The sequence below is a fragment of the Myotis myotis genome, unplaced genomic scaffold, assembly GCF_014108235.1.
Source record: "Myotis myotis isolate mMyoMyo1 unplaced genomic scaffold, mMyoMyo1.p scaffold_m19_p_3, whole genome shotgun sequence".
Classification (NCBI taxonomy): domain Eukaryota; kingdom Metazoa; phylum Chordata; class Mammalia; order Chiroptera; family Vespertilionidae; genus Myotis; species Myotis myotis.
This window is the reverse complement of record NW_023416335.1, coordinates 12,047,430-12,064,451: the sequence shown is the minus strand read 5'-3', so window position 1 is coordinate 12,064,451 and position 17,022 is coordinate 12,047,430. Positions and strand designations below refer to the sequence as shown.

At 39.7% G+C, this 17,022-nt stretch overlaps 1 long non-coding RNA gene across 1 annotated transcript in view; it reads right to left on the bottom strand.

Moving 5' to 3' along the window:
* Positions 1-17,022, bottom strand: part of LOC118651766 — a 50,938-nt gene that overhangs the window by 11,612 nt on the left and 22,304 nt on the right. The window contains exon 5 of the long non-coding RNA XR_004966342.1: positions 10,508-10,713. This is a non-coding gene — a long non-coding RNA (uncharacterized LOC118651766). The remainder of the gene's footprint in view (positions 1-10,507; positions 10,714-17,022) is intronic.

Here is a 17,022-nt window from a genome sequence, read left to right as displayed (position 1 = left end):
GACACAGGCGGGCTTTCCTCCCTGGGCTTGGCCCTTGGCACGCCCCCGCTCATGCCCAGCCCGAGGCTCTCCCAGTGATGGCGAACCTATGACACGCGTGTCAGAGGTGCCACGCGAACTCATTTTTTTGGTTGATTTTTCTTTGTTAAATGGCATTTCAATATATAAAATAAATATCAAAAATATAAGTTTTTGTTTTACTATGGTTGCAAATATCAAAAAATGTCTATATGTGACACGGCACCAGAGTTAAGTTAGGGTTTTTCAAAATGCTGACACGCCGAGCTCAGAAGGTTCGCCATCACTGTTAACCTGTGCATTTTTTGTCTCCTGCATCTTTGTTTCTTGCTACCAGCAGCCTCCTCTCCGGCAAAGCTATAATAATGGGAAAGGTTATGTTTTTATCCCTTTAGTCACATGAGTCCCTACCTGATTGGGGCTCAAGTTCCATCAGTGAAGTTCTATTTACTGTAAGGCAACTAAACGTCTCTCTGCAACATTCGGCCTACACTGTCACTGATCAGTCTCTTGAAGGACAACACTGCAACCCTCGGGCTGAGACCCATCAGTTAAATCAAAAATATTACCTCCCATATTCCAGTGGGAACTTATAATCATCTAAATTGTATGTTTGCTTGTTTTGTTTTGTTTTCAAGTGAGACAGTATAAACTAATAGTGTTTTATATATTTTACTGGGTTTTATACATTTATAATTTCTTAGGCTTAGATCTTATCTTAATGATAAGAACTCTCTTCTCAAATGCTACCTTATAAATTAGGTGCCTTTAATATTTTTATTGGATTTTTTCTTTTTAGGGAGAGAGGGGAAGGAGAGGAAGAGGGAAAAACATCAATGTGAGAGTGAAATAGCAATCGGTTACCTCCTGCACGCCCACTACCCCCTATCAAGCTCACAACCTGGGCATGGACCGTGTCTTGGTAACCAGGTGGCAACCTTTTAGTACATGGATTAACAATGCTCAATCAACTGAGACACACCAGTCAAGGCTAGGTGCCTTTGTTTTAAATACAAAGATCTAGTTATTTTCTTTTTTTAAAAAATATATTTCACTGATTTTTTACAGAGAGGAAAAGAGAGGGACAGAGAGCCAGAAACACCGATGAGAGAGAAACATCAATCAGCTGCCTCCTGCACACTTCCCACCGGGATGTGCCCAAAACCAAGGCACACGCCCCTGACCGGAATCGAACCTGGGACCCTCCAGTCCGCAGGCCAATGCTCTATCCACCGAGCCAAACCAGTCAGGGCGCTAGTTATTTTCTTAATGCAAAATTTGTTTAGTTCAAAATTAGGTTTGAAAGTATTTTATTGTCTCCATTTAGCTCAAGAGATGCCCCTCAATATTTAAAGAAAAAAAAGTTATAAGTTGTATTAAATAATAATTTAATATTAAATAATTGTAATATTTAGGATATCAATATATAGATTATATAGCACTATTAATAGTGAACAGGTAAAGACAGCAGATATGTATCAAAATATCCCAGTGGAAATGTGGCAGGAAAAGTATTAAAAAGTTAACAAATATTTAAATCACAAATTGAAAGTACATTTCATAAAAATAAGAAGATGGAGAAGAAGGGATTTGTTTCTTATCAAATAGAATTCTCAATTGTAAATAACAGAAACAGAAGCAAAAATGGACTTTATTGTAGAAAAAGTAGCTAGCTCACAGGAAATGCTGGTGAACCTAGGTTGAAAACTAGTCATGAACTACAAGAAATGATAGGCTGCCAAGTTCACACCAGAGCTTTCGACTTAGGACCTGGTGGTGCCCTCATTCCATTGCTAGACTCAGAGGGCTCTGCCTAAAAAAAAGGGAGGGGGAAGGGCGTTGCCTTAAAATAACAGATTATAATATCCTTTAATATAAATATAACACCTCAGCTAAATTTATTTATCAATTATCAGTTATTTCATCTAGTCCTTTACAGAGGAGATTATACTATCTCTCTATATAAAACCCTAATATGCAAATAGACTGAACAATGGAACAACTGAACAACCCGTCGCTGTGACATGCACTGACCACCAGGGGGCATGCACAGAACGTGGCGAGTGTTGGCAGCAGGCGGCAGAGTGTAGAACATGGCGGGCATCGGCCACAGTGGGATGGTGGAGCAGGTGAGCACGGGCACCAGACCAAGGTGGGGTGCCAGTCACTGTCATCAGGGCAAGCCTCTAGTGGTTACTGAAAATTCTTCGCTCCCATGTGCCGCGTTCCCACAGAGCACTTGCTCCTGCTTTCGGTGCTGGTCCCGCTCGCACCCACAGCCAGCGCTGGCCCCACTTGCACCTGCTGCTGGCACCAGCCCCAATTGCTTCTCGCTGTCAGCAGGTGCGAACGGGGCCAGCGCCATCAGTGCGTGGGAGTGGGCGGCAGTGGGAGCAGGGTTGAAGGCAGACAGGAGACCAGGGGCTGCAGCAGGAGGGTACAGGCGGGAGCATGGAAGATGGGCTGAGTGCCCACTGCAGCCTCACAGCCCACTGTTCCTTTCAAGGTGCACGAATTCATGCACTGGGCCCCTAGTATGTATAATAATATATATTATGATATAAAATTACATGTAATTATATATACTAGTATTGATATATATGTGCGTAGAGAGACTATTGCTTAAGCTATAAATATTTTAACATTTTTAAGTAGGCTACTTAAAAATGTAAAACTAAGTAACTTTGACTAAATAGCTTAACTACTTCTATTTTTTACACCCAAATATGATTTTATGTCTGTATCAGTCTGGTAGAACTATTATTTAAAAAAATGCCATAGACCAGGTGGCTTAAACAACAGACTATTGATTCACAGTTCTGAATGCTGGGATATTCAAGATAAAAATGCCAGCAGAGCCCTCGCTGGTTGGGCTCAGTGGCTAGATTGTCAGTCTGAGGACTGAAGGATCCCAGGTTCGATTCCAGTCAAAGGCATATACCCAGGTTGTGGGCTCAGATCCCAGGAGGCAGCCGATCAATGATTCTCTCTCATCATTGATGTTTCTATCTCTCTCTCCCTTTCCCTTTATCTCTAAAATCAATCAATTAAAAAAATATTCTAAAAAATAAAAATGAAAAAGCTCTGGTTGGGTAGTCAATTAGTTGGAGTATCATCCATAGGCCAGGGGTACAGGTTCAATCCCCAGTCAGGGAACATACAGAAATTAACAGTGCATGGATGAGATCAATGTCTCTCTCTCTCTCTCTCTCTCTCTCTCTCTCTCTCTCTCTCTCTCTCTCTCTCTCTCTCTCTCTCTCTCTCTCTCACTCTCTCTCTCTTTCTCTCCCTCTCCTCTCTAAAAATCAGTGAATAAAAAGAAAAGAAAAGATGTTAGCAGATTTCCCCCCGTGTCCTCACATAGTGGAGCAAGAGAGAGAGAGAAAGAGAGCTCTGGTCTCCCCTCCTTTTCTTATAAGGACACTAATCCCTTTCTACGGAACCCATCCTCATGACCTCATCTAAACTTAATTACCTCCCGAAGGCCCCATCTCCAAATACCATTACACTGGGGAGTAGGTTTTAGTATATAAATTTGGGAGAGGAGACACAAAAATGCAATCCATTACAACACTGAAGTATGAAAAGAAAAGTGGTTGAGTATTTTTCATTGGACTCATATTTTATCTCAACAAGTAAATTTCAAATTAGGAGTTTCTCCTAATTTTTCTATATGATATAAATATTAAGCTTTGCCAGCCCTTTAAATCATTTATTCTAGTTTATAATATTCTACTGACTGTGATTGGAAGCTATTGAAAATTTAAGTTAAGAAATAAACATTTTTTAACTATTATATTAAACTGGAGTAGTTCATATGTGTAAAAATCTTATGAAAAGAATTATTATACTTGCCCTAGCCAGTGTGGCTCAGTGGATTGATCATCAACCTGTGGACCTAAGAATTCCAGGTTCGATTTAAGTCAAGGGCACATACCTCAGTTGCAAGGTCCTCCCTGGGCCTGGGCCCAGGTCGGGCTTGTGTAGGTGGCAACCAATCCATAGGTTCTTTCACACCAATATTTCTCTCTGTCTTTCTCTCTATCTCCCACTCTCCCTAAAAAACAATGGAAAAATATCCTCAGGTGAGGATTTAAAAAAAAAAAAAAAGAACAATTGTACTTTAGAGTAAAAATAATTCAGATGAATGCATAACAACAGGAAATAGCTACAACTGCTCTTAGTTGTTGTTAAATTATGTCATAAAAGGAATAACTAACAACAGCCACAGCAATAATGGCCACTGTTTACTGAGAGGCTGCTGTCTGCTCGTCTCTGTCAATTAGGTCTAGCTAAACACACAGTGCCGAGTATGACAGGAGCATCTAGCCCGATGTTCACAGCTAAATTACAGTCTCGAGCCCGGTGTGGCTCTGTGATTCCTGTTCTTCACCCTCCACTGTGCTTTCTCATCAAGGAAATCAATCTAAAGTAAGGGAAAGGCACAGGTTAGCAGGCTAATGGAACATCTACACAAAGTGCAATTCACATGGAATATAATTTTTAACACACTAGGTCCTTAAATCTTTTTTTTAAAAAAAACAACAATATAATGATTTGTTTTAAAGAGACTTCATGACCCTCCTCTACCCAGACTGGCTACCAAAGCCTTGTAAATTTTTAGAAACTTTAATTTTAGACAGAAATGATGCGCAGAACTTTGGAATTTTCACAGAATTTGGGATGGCACTTCATACCCATGTATCTATTCCTTTTTTCTTTCATTTAACAAATGTTTCTTGAATGATTGCCATATGTAACCACAATGTTAGTCTTGTAAAAAGGTGCATTATGTTAGTGATAGAAAAACAATAAGAAGCTGAAGTTTATTTTCAGTCTAGCTCATAGATGTAATTCTCTCGACCATTAAAATAATTTCACCCCCATTAAACACAATATTTATTTCTGTCTCCTGTTTAATTTTTTTTTAATCTTTTAAATGTGTGTAATAAAATTGAGTAGCACCATTACTTATGAGATTGGAATGATCCATGTGTTCTCAAAAGCATCGTCATCCTGCAATATTCCAGAGCCATAACTAATTATGATTCTCAGCCAGGAGGGAAAGCATGAAGCAAATTATGACTTCCATTTAGGATTAAAAGGTAAATTAATAGATCATCTATATAAAAAAGAAGTAAGCCAGCTGATATCCCTCTACATGCAATAAAATAAATCCATGGTTTGCTAATAGTTGCCAATATATTAAAGCAGAAATTAGTCATTAACATGAAACCTATGTGCCAGAAAAACTAAGGATAGACTTTATTAGTTTTAGAATAAATAACTCTCAATTAAGAAATAAATGATGGCTACAAAACCGTGACTGAAAAGTATCAAACCTGTATGTGGAAAACATTTTTCTTGTTGTTTTCAATTGCGTGGATTAGGGCAAGCATTTTTTAAGGGCAATAATTTCTTTATTCTACCCAACCAGTTACAACATGAAGAAAATCTAAGTGACAATTATAAAAATACATTGGAGGATTTGTAAAGACAGACAGCACCTTAAGATTCTATGAAATATTTGCTGTGGTAGATGCTAACGTTTTTCTTAAAGGACCCAAGTCAAATTTTCAAATTTTACTTGGGGAAATTATTTAACCCAAAGGCTCCAATTTATAGAAATTCATTTTGGGGTATGTTCTTTCTGAGTTTTCACAAGCTCCTTTACCAAAATCTTTAAATCTAAAGTAAATTCTGAAGGCAAAAATGCTAATTTATTATATTCTAGAATTGTAGGAACTATCCCTATTATTTCGAGACTAGAGGCCCAGTGCACAAATTCATGCACACATAGGGTCCCTCGGCATGGCCTGTGGGGATTGGGCCAAAACCGGCAATCCAACACCACCTGGCCCTCAGCCGAGCCTGTGCCCTCTTGCAGTCTGGGAGCCCTTGGGGGATGTCCAACTGCCCCGGAGATGGGAGAGGCTTCCGCCACTGCCACTGCACTTGCCAGCCATAAGCCCAGCTTCTGGCAGAATGGCGCTCCCCCCCGTGGGAGCGCACTAACCACCTGGGGCAGCACCTGCATTGAGCATCTGCCCCCTGGTGGTCAGTGCACGTCATAGCGACCGGTCGTTTGGCCATTCAGTGGATTTGCATATTAGTCTTTTATTATATAGGACTAGAGGCCTGGTGCACGAAATTCATGCACAGGTAGGGTACCTAGGCCTGGCTGGCAATCAAGGCCAATGGAGGCCTTTGGCTGCTAGCCAGGGCCTCCTTTCTCCAGCTGCTGGCCAGGGCCTTCCTTCTCTGGCTGCCAGCTGCCAACGGGGCCTTCCTTTGTTCCGTGCTGCCCCCTGGTGGTCAGCGCACATCATAGCAAGCAATCGAACTCCCGGTCTCCAGTCAAACTCCAGAGGGGACACTTTGCATATTAAACTTTTATATATGTACACAGATGAGAGAATAAAAGAACATGGGCAGGATCATGGAGCTAGCTGAGATATGGACCCATGTCTGACTGGCCCCAAGTCCCTCTTGCCTCAGTTTCCCATCTGGAATTTCACATGTTATTCCATTACCAGAAATAATATGTTTGTTATAAGAGTTGAAATCAAAATTCAAATAGAAATGGACATTTGAAAAGTTCCTAAACATTTCTTTCTCTTTGTATCTCAATCATCGATGGGGCTCACAAAACCATTAAAGAGGCTGAAATAGAAAAGACCCAGACACCTGCCAATGACTCAGAGTCTCCTTCATATTTGGTCATTTACAATCACATTTAATGTTCACAACAATCTAGCAAGATAGAGCAAGTATTATCATCAGTTCACGTCCTATGTGAAGAGATATTCTTGGAGAAATGCAATTTGCCAAAGGATACACTGTTAGTTAGTAAAAGTAAGTTCAATGTCTATCCTGAACCTCTGTCTGTAATGACCTGAGTCACCTAAGTGAGTTGTCCTCTGTACTTCTGGGCTTTCTGCTGGGTACCACTCAAGGGTTTGTGAAACTGCTATGCTGCGACCTTTGGCTCACAGGGAAAATTATGCTCAACCATTGCGATTATGCAACTGAAAAGAAACACACGTTGCAATCTATACATTTTGTGCTTTTTGGCCAGGCTGGAGTGGCTCAGTTGGGTGAGCATCATCCAGTGCACTGAAGCGTTGCCGGTTTGATTCCCAGTCAGGGAACATGCTTGGGCTGAGGGTTGGATCTCAGGTCAGGGCATGTACGAAAGGCAATAGATGGTGTTTCTCTCTCATATCGATGTTTCTCTCTTTCTCTCTCTCTTTCTCTGTCCCTTCCTCTCTCTAAGCACATCCTTGGTTGCAGATTTAAAAAACAAAAGTTGTGCTTTTCTTTTCCTTGAAAAAGCATAATATAGGCATGTGGCACATTTACATAGCAGAATCATTTCTCTATCTACCCTGACATCTTACTGTATAGTAAGAAAGAGCATATAGTATATACACAGACACACACACATAATAGGTTGGGGCAAATTAGGTTTACAGTTGTGAGTATGCAAAACACAAGTTTATTCTTCTATTACTTATTGTATCATTTTTTCATATAAATAACTGTAAATCTACATTTACCCAACCCTACACATATGTGTATATAAACATATATACATACATATATACATATAATACACACACTTATACATATATAGATATAGATATGGTATCCTAAAAAATGTATACACACTGTAACAGCTGATAGATCAATTTTGAAAATGAAATTTATTTTAATAAAAAAATTGCCTTTATAATTATTCAAAGTGTGTGTATGCATTTTTTGGACTTCTTAGTCTATATAATAAAAGCCTAATATGCAAATAGGCTGAACAGTGGAATGACCAGTCGCTATGATGCACCAGGAAGCAGAGGCTCAACACAGGAGCTACCCCCAGCCCATAGGCCCCAGGCAAGCAAAGGTGGGTGCCAGCAGGGGCCCCCAATCACCCCGCCAATTACCCCACAGAGGGAGGCAACTGGTGGCAGTGGTGGGGAGCGGGGCCAGCGCTGGGCCCTATATATATATATATATAAATATATATAAACATATATATATTTATAAATATATATATTTATAAATATACATATATATTTATATATAAAATATCAAGCCAAATGGGTCAACAATATTAAAAATGCTCTTTCCATATTTACTTGCAGGCATTGCACTTCTAAAGAGTTTATCCTTTAGTGTAGTTTCATTTTTCATTCTTTGTGCATGATTAAAATAATTAGAGACAGGTCCTTGCCTTATTCCACAGGCTCAACCACACTTGAGACTAATGGGTCCACATAAACATCAGAAAGGCAGCCTTCTAATATTATAATGCTATATAACCAGCTAATCAACTGGATAACAATTGTGAGTCAAAATCTCAAAGCAAAGGAGGGTCCCAAATGTAATATTTTAACACTTGCCTAAATAACAGCATCTTTGATAAGAATACTTAACTACTTTCTATAGCCAGAAATTTTATATATATATTTTTAAGTTGTAGTAACTACCAATATTATTTAGAGATGAGAAAATTCCAAAGAACCTGGGCAGGATCACACAACTAGTAAAAAGCTAGAATGAAACACAAACCCCTGTCTATCTGACCCCAAAGCTCTTGCTTCTGTTATACTCTGATTCAGTCCCCCTTCAGGAAGTTTGTATTCTATTCCAACTAAAAATATTATTTGCTTATTCTAAGTGATTAATGAAAATCTATAATAATAAAAGTATAATATGCTAATTAGACCGGACGTCCTTCCGGACGACCTTCCGGATGAAAACCAGGGCTGCTGCCGGGAGCCAGTGCATCCTTGCTGTTTCAAAGGACCTGGCATATATGGCATACTGTTCTTAATATGTTTGCTCACCTTCTTGGCACTATGTGTTTTAACCAAGGTCTCCTCTCTGAGAAAGGTTGTTTCCCCAGGTAGGGATTTTCCCCTGAAGTTAGGGAGGGAATAAAACCCCTCAACTAAGTGCCAGGCGGGTAATTAATCACTTTAACTACGAACAATCATGCTTAAGCTACATAATCTTTACTCCCTGGAATGGAGATAAGAAACGCCCTAACCTTTGTAATAGAGATTGATAGGATTGAATCAACTGGTATAAATACAGATGTAACAAGACAGCGAGAGACAGAACTTAGAAGACAGAACCTACACAGAACCTAGAGACAGAAGAACTTCGCTGGAGAGAACATGGCAAAAGATCCTGGACTGAACCTGACTACAGAAATTGGCAAGAGAACCTGACTAGAACCTGGTGACTGAACCTGGCTGGAGAACCTGGACAGAACCTGGCTGGAGAACCTGGAGAACCTAGCAAGAGAACATGGACACAGAACCTGGCTGGAGAACCTAGCGAGGGAACATGGCTACAGAACCTGGCTGGAGAACCTGGACAGAACCTGGCTGGAGAACCTAGCGAGGGAACATGGCTACAGAACCTGGCTGGAGAACCTGGAGAACCTAGCAAGAGAACATGGACACAGAACCTGGCTGGAGATCCTAACCAGAACTTCGCTGGAGATCCAGAGCAGAACCTCTCTGGAGATCCAGACCAGAACTTGGCTGGAGATCCTGGCTGGAGATCCTGGCTAGGCTGCTGATCAACTGAACACTGTCTCTGTGTCGTTCCTTCTTCACCGACTCCGTCTACGCCTTTGGGAACCCCTGGATCTGCTGGGGCAGGACCCCAGCAGGCTGCGAGGGAAGCTCAGGTCCCGGGTGCCAGAGGGAAGCCAGCGCCAGCAGCCGGGGGAAGGAAGGCCTACTCTTGCACAAAGTTTGTGCACCTGGCCTCTAGTTAAAATATAAATGCATACTCTGAAAGTTCCTAAACATCCTTTTCTTTTTATCACTATTGGCACTGGGGCTAACAAAAGGCATGGTGATGGGCCTTTTACTCGACCTCTCAATTATACTAATGTCAAGCTCGAGCGTACAAACCCCTTGACAGGGCTGAAGCTTCATTATGTACATTTTCATCAGGCTTGACTCAGAGAGAATGCACAGGCCTTATGTAAAACTTTGTGGGTTTAACTATCTAGCAAGAAGCACATTGATTCTTTATGCAAATGCCACAGGCTACTTACGATCTAAATTGGATTTGGTTTTGATTTTTTTTTTTTTTAAATAGAGAAATGTGCTGTTTGTATATATCAGACAGTGATTGTAGCATGATGAAATAGAATGCAAGTAAAAGGGGGAATAAATGAATTGCCAAGATCGGGTAAGGCCTACCATCAGAAAGGCATTTAAATCATACATGCGATTTAGCTAAAACAACACATGCTATTCAGCCAGTGCTTCAGAATCAGTCATTTCCTTTTCTACCTATGGATCAATAATTTCCCTTTGCATTTTTTATCCAAGGAGTAACAACGATTTTAAAATAAGTAGATGAGTAATTTTGCATTGAATTTACATAATATACCAACTGATTTATCTACTTGGTGTTATATTATCTTTTGCTATGGAACCAAAGTTTTCTTTATTTAATAACTTACCTTTTGGACTCCATTTAGGTGACTAACAATAAAAATATTTTTCAATTTCTTGTTGCTTTATCTTCAGATTTGTCATATATGAGAAAACAGAAATTATTAATTTTCCAAATCATGACCAATGATACTATTTACTCCACCTTCAAACAGACCCGCTTCTTATCATCCTGCATCTCTTCAATTTCTTGAAAACTGTTGGTGTGAACATTCTATATACAAGATAATAAAGAGACAATTGGCCACCTTAAGATTCTTTCACTATAATTATATGGAGCTGAAGGCACTGGGTAGAGTTTTCAACTTATAAATTCTAGAAAGCCAAAGTCAGATAATTGTTTTTTCCCAACATAAAATTCAAAAACAATATGCATACGTGTCTTATCTTAACAGTTGTTTACAGAAGGAAATGTATGAAAGAAAGGTACTTTAGATAGGAATAAAAAAATAACATGAATCAAATATACATTATCTATAATTACATTATTTTTAACACCAATAAAACATCTATGCTTCAGCCAAACTGGACAGACAACAGAGGGGTGAGGGCATGAGTGAGGGGGGATAGGGGGGAACATGGGGATAAGGACACATATGTAATAACTTAATCAATAAAAATAATAAATAAATAAATAAAAAATTGCTTGAACTTGTATGCATTCTATTTACTGGAAAATGTACATATTCAGGATTAGCTTTCTTGTGATCTATTTCCTCACTTAATTAGGTCTTCCCTTCCTTGGGCATGCTCACGACACTCTATAAGAATGAACCATGATATAAAAGAAAGACCCATCATAAGCATTGCTCTCTCTAAAGCCTTTCTAGACTCATGTATCATCGTGGCTTTTTCTAAACACTCCTCATGGTACTGGTCATCTATCCTTCATTTCCTAACTAGATCCCACACATCTTTCTATTATAACATTTAAAGCAACCTTTAGCCATTATTCACTCATCTACCAGCCTGTCTCATCAGAGTGTCACTGTTTATAGACAAGGATCATGTTTCATTCTGTTCCATCTCTCTAAATATTTCACAGAAACCACTTAGTAAAAGTTGAATGAATGAACATGGCCCTTGTCTTTAAGGTCTTTTACTTGAAGTAAATAGAAATAAGGACATCATCGGTACATTTTCAAATAGATTTAGTCCTTGCAGATATATTTCTAATAAAAGTTCAAGGTAATAATGACACAGGTTGTCACACCAGTGCACGACTCTGCAAAATGAATTGATCGGTTAACAAATGCTGTCCAAGTTTATGGAAGCCAAGATTACTTCGGGCCAGAGTGGTACGGGAAGGCTTTGCAGAAGTGGTGAGAACTGTGCTGTCTGTTACAGGCTGAGCTGGTGGTGAACAGGATAAAGGGCCTTCCAGGAAGGGTGCCAACAAGAGCATCAGCATTTTGTGAAAGTGGCGACTGATCCAATTAGCTGGAGCAAGAGGATCCTTTTGAGAAGAAAGATGAGAATAGGAAGAGACGCTGCTTTTACATTGGAGAAAGTCTGTAATGAGTGACTAAAGAGGTTTTTTCCAATATAGCAGTCACCCAAAATTTCATTTATAATGGCATAATCAGAGTGATAATGCAGAAAGATGAATTTGCCTTTAGAATGCAGAAGGGATTAGAATTAGACTGAAAGATGGGATGGCGGATATGAACAGAAAGATTGCTTCAATAAGACAAAATATTATTGAATAAGGACCTAGCAGAGGAAACCTGCAGGGGGAAAAGGGAGTAGGATTAAAAGCAAGCAGCACTTTCAAGAAATAATTCACAGAAACTCTACGTGATAGGGGGCTTGAGAGGTAGATAGAGCAAAGGGATGGCTGTTATACTTCAAGTGGCTGTAATGTGTGATTCTTGGAGACCATAGAAAGATACAGGGAATTCAAGAGACTAAGGCGTTTTATAACAGGAAAAGCTGTTTCATCCCAGACACACTAGTTTGAGTCCATGGCAGGCTAATCAAGCAGCAATGCTTGGCAAGTGATTGGAAAACTAGACCTTTGAGAGAAGAGTGGGCTACACATTTAGTAGGAATAATTTTCCCAGATGAAGGTTTTAGTCCTAGGAATAAATGAAATATGCCTAAAAGAGAGGACCATGAAAGATCAGATCACACTTTAAAATGGCCACGTAATCATGCTTAAGAGACAGGAGGGTGGAGAGAAATGAGAGGAAAAGACAGAAGAATGATCAGCGAGAAAGTGGAAGGATGAGGAGAGGTGGATGGTAGAGAGCAGTGAAGGAGGTGTTCGGGCAGAGGGAAGGGAGGAGCAGATTCTCAGTGGCATCGAGAGGATAAGGGGATGTAGGACCCAGAGTATGTCATTGTACTTAGCACTGAGGAGGTTAGGAAGCCTAGAGTAGGCAGGTTATAGCCGCAGGTGCAAGGAGACTAGGAAAGAAGGGCTGTTGAGTAAGTAGAAGCAGAGGCTGTCCCCATCATCCAACTAAAAATTTTGAAAGTGAAAAGAAGGAAAAAAAGGAAGTAGCTAGAAAGAATGAGAAGACTTAGAGAAGGGCATTAAGAAAGGAGAAACCAGAGCATTTTTATATAGAGAGAAGGTGGAGAGTGAAGGAGATGCTAAAACTTCTGAGTAAGTTTAAAAGAAAGTTTTGAACATTTATATCTAGCAGTTTAAATTTTTTAATGTAACTTCTTCCAAACTATAATCTGATAAAAGCCTTGCAATTTCATTGGTTGCTAAATGTGCTGTTAGACTCCTCCCCAAAGCTTAGGTACCATTAAGTTAAATTTTTAATCTCTATTAAATTGTTTTATATGCCTACTACATGTTGTTTACTTCTGTTGTTTATATAAGAGTCATAAAACAGCAAAGCCACATTGGAAGATAGATATAGTGAAAAATAATTTCTTTAGAGGCCTACAGGAGCTCCTTGAAGAATGTACAAAGAGGTTGAAGAAAGTGATACTCAAGGTTTTCAGGAAAAGGGATAGGGAAGTTGATCATCAGATCCAGGCCAGTGATGTCATCTGTTATTTCCAATATAAGGTATGATACATTATAGCAAAAAATAAATTATCACCAATGACAGGTACAGTTTGGGACAGAATTTCTAACTAATCCATCCAAATAATTTGCTTGTAATCTCATTGCAAATGTATGTTACTAATAATCCCTACCTTATATAAAAATAGATATGATATATAAATATATGCATAACACATAAAGTTAATATGATATAAAATATTGGTACCTTTGTAATTAGCTAGTTATTAATAATAGAACAGGAGCAAAAGGGAAGTCCAGGCATTATAGGCATGGCCATTTTGGCAGCTTCACCAGGAAGCTGCAATTTCACACTCCCCAGGGGTCCACTGGCCCATTCCCTGTAGGTCACTGGGGGAAGGGGTCCAACAAAGGGGAAGATGGGCGCATGTGCAATGAGTCAGGGTGACACAGGGAAAGTGCCTGTCAGTCAAGCCTGGGGAACCATGGATTGGCTAGAGTAGGCAGAGTCATTGCAAGCCCACACAAATTTGGGAATACATAATCCCTAGACCAAGGAACTCTCTCTTCTTCTGGCTCTTTCAGCTCTCTGGTTCCTTTGGCTTTACTCCTCCTGCCAGTGTTTCCTCCATAGCCATGTGGCCATGGCGACCCCAAGCACCATGGACTGATAGACTGCAACTAGTCTGATGCTGAATTAGACTGTGTCCCTACGTGGAATGGAAACTCTGGGCAGTGGCTTTGATTTGAGCTCTGCTGAAGGCAAAATGGGGCTTCTTCCATGGCAGGACAGAGGGAAATGGGGCTTTGGAAATTCAAGAGTTTAATTGCACAAAGATAAAGCTTTCTACAATACCTCATTTTCCCATGAGAGTCTCAGAAAATTCTTTTTCTCAGGGTATCCCAAGAAGCCCACTTCCACTAGCAACCAGTAGAAATGAGGACCTCTCCTCACTGATGAATAGAATAGAATAGAATAGAATAGAATAGAATAGAATAGAATAGAATAGAATAGAATAGAATAGAATAGAATAGAATAGGATAGAATAGGATAGTGACAGTGAGATAATTGTTCTTAGTACTATCTAAGGTAGTGGTCTCAACCTTCTGGCCCTTTAAATACAGTTCCTCATGTTGTGACCCAACCATAACATTATTTTCGTTGCTACTTCATAACTGTAATGTTGCTACTGTTATGAATCGTAATGTAAATATCTGATATGCAGGATGGTCTTAGGCGACCCCTGTGAAAGGGTCGTTTGACCACCAAAGGGGTCGCGACCCACAGGTTGAGAACCGCTGATAAAGAGATGCAACTTTTGAACAAAATACTGCATTTTTAATAGGAAAAAAAAATGAGTCCTTCAGGGTGGTGTAGGAGAGTGAAAACATGTCCTAGACTTGGAATTCTAAGAAACAACCTGTAGTTCCAAGCTTCATACTCACTAATGACCTTGAATGCATCACAAATCTCCATCTTAAAATAAATGGCTGAGATTAAATGACTTCTAAAGCACCTTTTAGAACCAAAATTACATGTTTCTGTAATCAGTTTGTGTTGCATTATTTTATGTACTTAACAAGATTTACAAGGAAAATTAAATCCTTGTATCATAAAGCCTCTAACATTATTTTGAATTTCATACAGCATGAATTTAGAAGAAAATTCTCTTCGAGAGACTTCTGACACTATTTGAAAGGAGTGCTAAAAATTAAGGCCTCTGGGATGGGGAAGATACATAATCAATTATCATTTTTTTATTCCCATAATCTCTTCTTTCATTTATTTTTATAAGGACCAAAAAATTAAAGGTCAGTGTAAAAGTAAAAGTGGTGACTTTTAGCTTGTCTTAAAATACCTATTCCAAGCATCAAAAAATAAATAAATAAATAAAAAGCAGCAGCAGCGACTGGCATTGTGTACCTTTTTGTGGGTTGGGCATTTTTCATAAATTAAATCCCAATTCTACTGTGGCTCAAGGCCACAGTTATCAACAGACAAAAATATGTTGCAAATTCATTTGCAAGTTTTTCTTATCCTTGGCCAACGCCACGTGTTGCCTCAACAAAGCCATTGCCCTGCATCCTTTCAGAGGAGGCTGGATCTTTCCCAGCCCCTGGAGGTAAACATTTACTCTTCCCAGCTCATCACGGTGGCCTCTCTAACGTTATCAAGCCATGCGTTCAGTCATGGGTGAGGGATGTGATTTGGGCCATTATATTTTAAGAGATGCCAGAGCTGAAGTTTCTCAGAGGGCTTCAGTCACCCTTAAAGGAAGTGGTGGGTTGGCATTCTTATTTTCCCACCGGTTTGTGTGTTTTGAAAATTCTGGTTACACTTTATTTTATGATCCTAAGGGACAGGCCTGAAAAAAAAAAATGGCTAGAATAGAAAGGATGTCTGCATGCAGGAAGGTGGAAAGAATTTGAAGCCCACCATGACTGAGCTGCTGAATTAACCCCGGAACTGAACAAACTCTGGCTGTGTACTTATGTGGGATCGTAAATACTCAGAGCATCAAAGCCACCTTGAGGTGGGATTTACTGTTATTTTCAGGCAAAAGCACCAGAGCTTAAAGTCACTGCATGGAGTGAAGTCTTTCCTGGATCTCTCTTCTCCCAATATATTGACCCATTAGAATTCTCTGTGATTCCTCTTTTCTAATCCAATTTCCTATAGTATTCTTTCTTCCCAAACTCTTTTACTGTGTCCTTTATAACTCTACTTATTAAAAACTTCCCTATAGTCACAATGTGCTCATCAAACTTACCCTTTGCCTTTTTGCCTTAGCTGCAACCTGGCTGTTGGCTTTTCACTAAGGAATTACTCCCCCAAGAGCCAACTCAGGAATCACTCACTTTCACTCACTGTCTTCTAGACCTATGACGTTCCATCTCCCTAATTGATTTAAATACCTATGCAATGCCCTGGCCTATGTGGGTCAGTGGTTAGAAGGTAGGCCTGTGGACCAAAGGGTCACAGGCTTGATTCCCAGGCAAGGGCACATACCTGGATTGTGGGTTTGCTCCCTGCCCCCCAGTTGGGGCAGTGCAGGAGGCAACCAGTCGATTTGTCTCTCTCAAATCAATGTATCTATCTATCTATCTATCATCTATCTATCATCATCTATCTATCATCTCTCTTCCTTTCCTCCTTACCTCTTTCCCTTTCATTCTCTCTGGAAAGCAACTGAAAAAAATGTCCTCAGGTGAGGATTAACAAAAAACAAACTAATAAATACTTATGCAAAAAATGAATATCGCAATACTCTCTCATCACCTTGTATTCCTAATGCCCTGTACAGTCTATTGCCAGTCCCCTTCAGACATGCAGTCCCATACCCACACTCATCTGGGACTCCTCTAGCTCAAAAATCTAAACATAAGCCTCCTACTCTCTGACAAAAATCTCCTATCCCTAGATCTTGCACTCAGTTACTCCCATTAATCTTTCTTTACTTTCCCCCCAACCAGCTTAGAATCTAATATCTACCATTTCAAATGCTTCAACTCCCTTAGTCCCCCAGGCTTCCATTG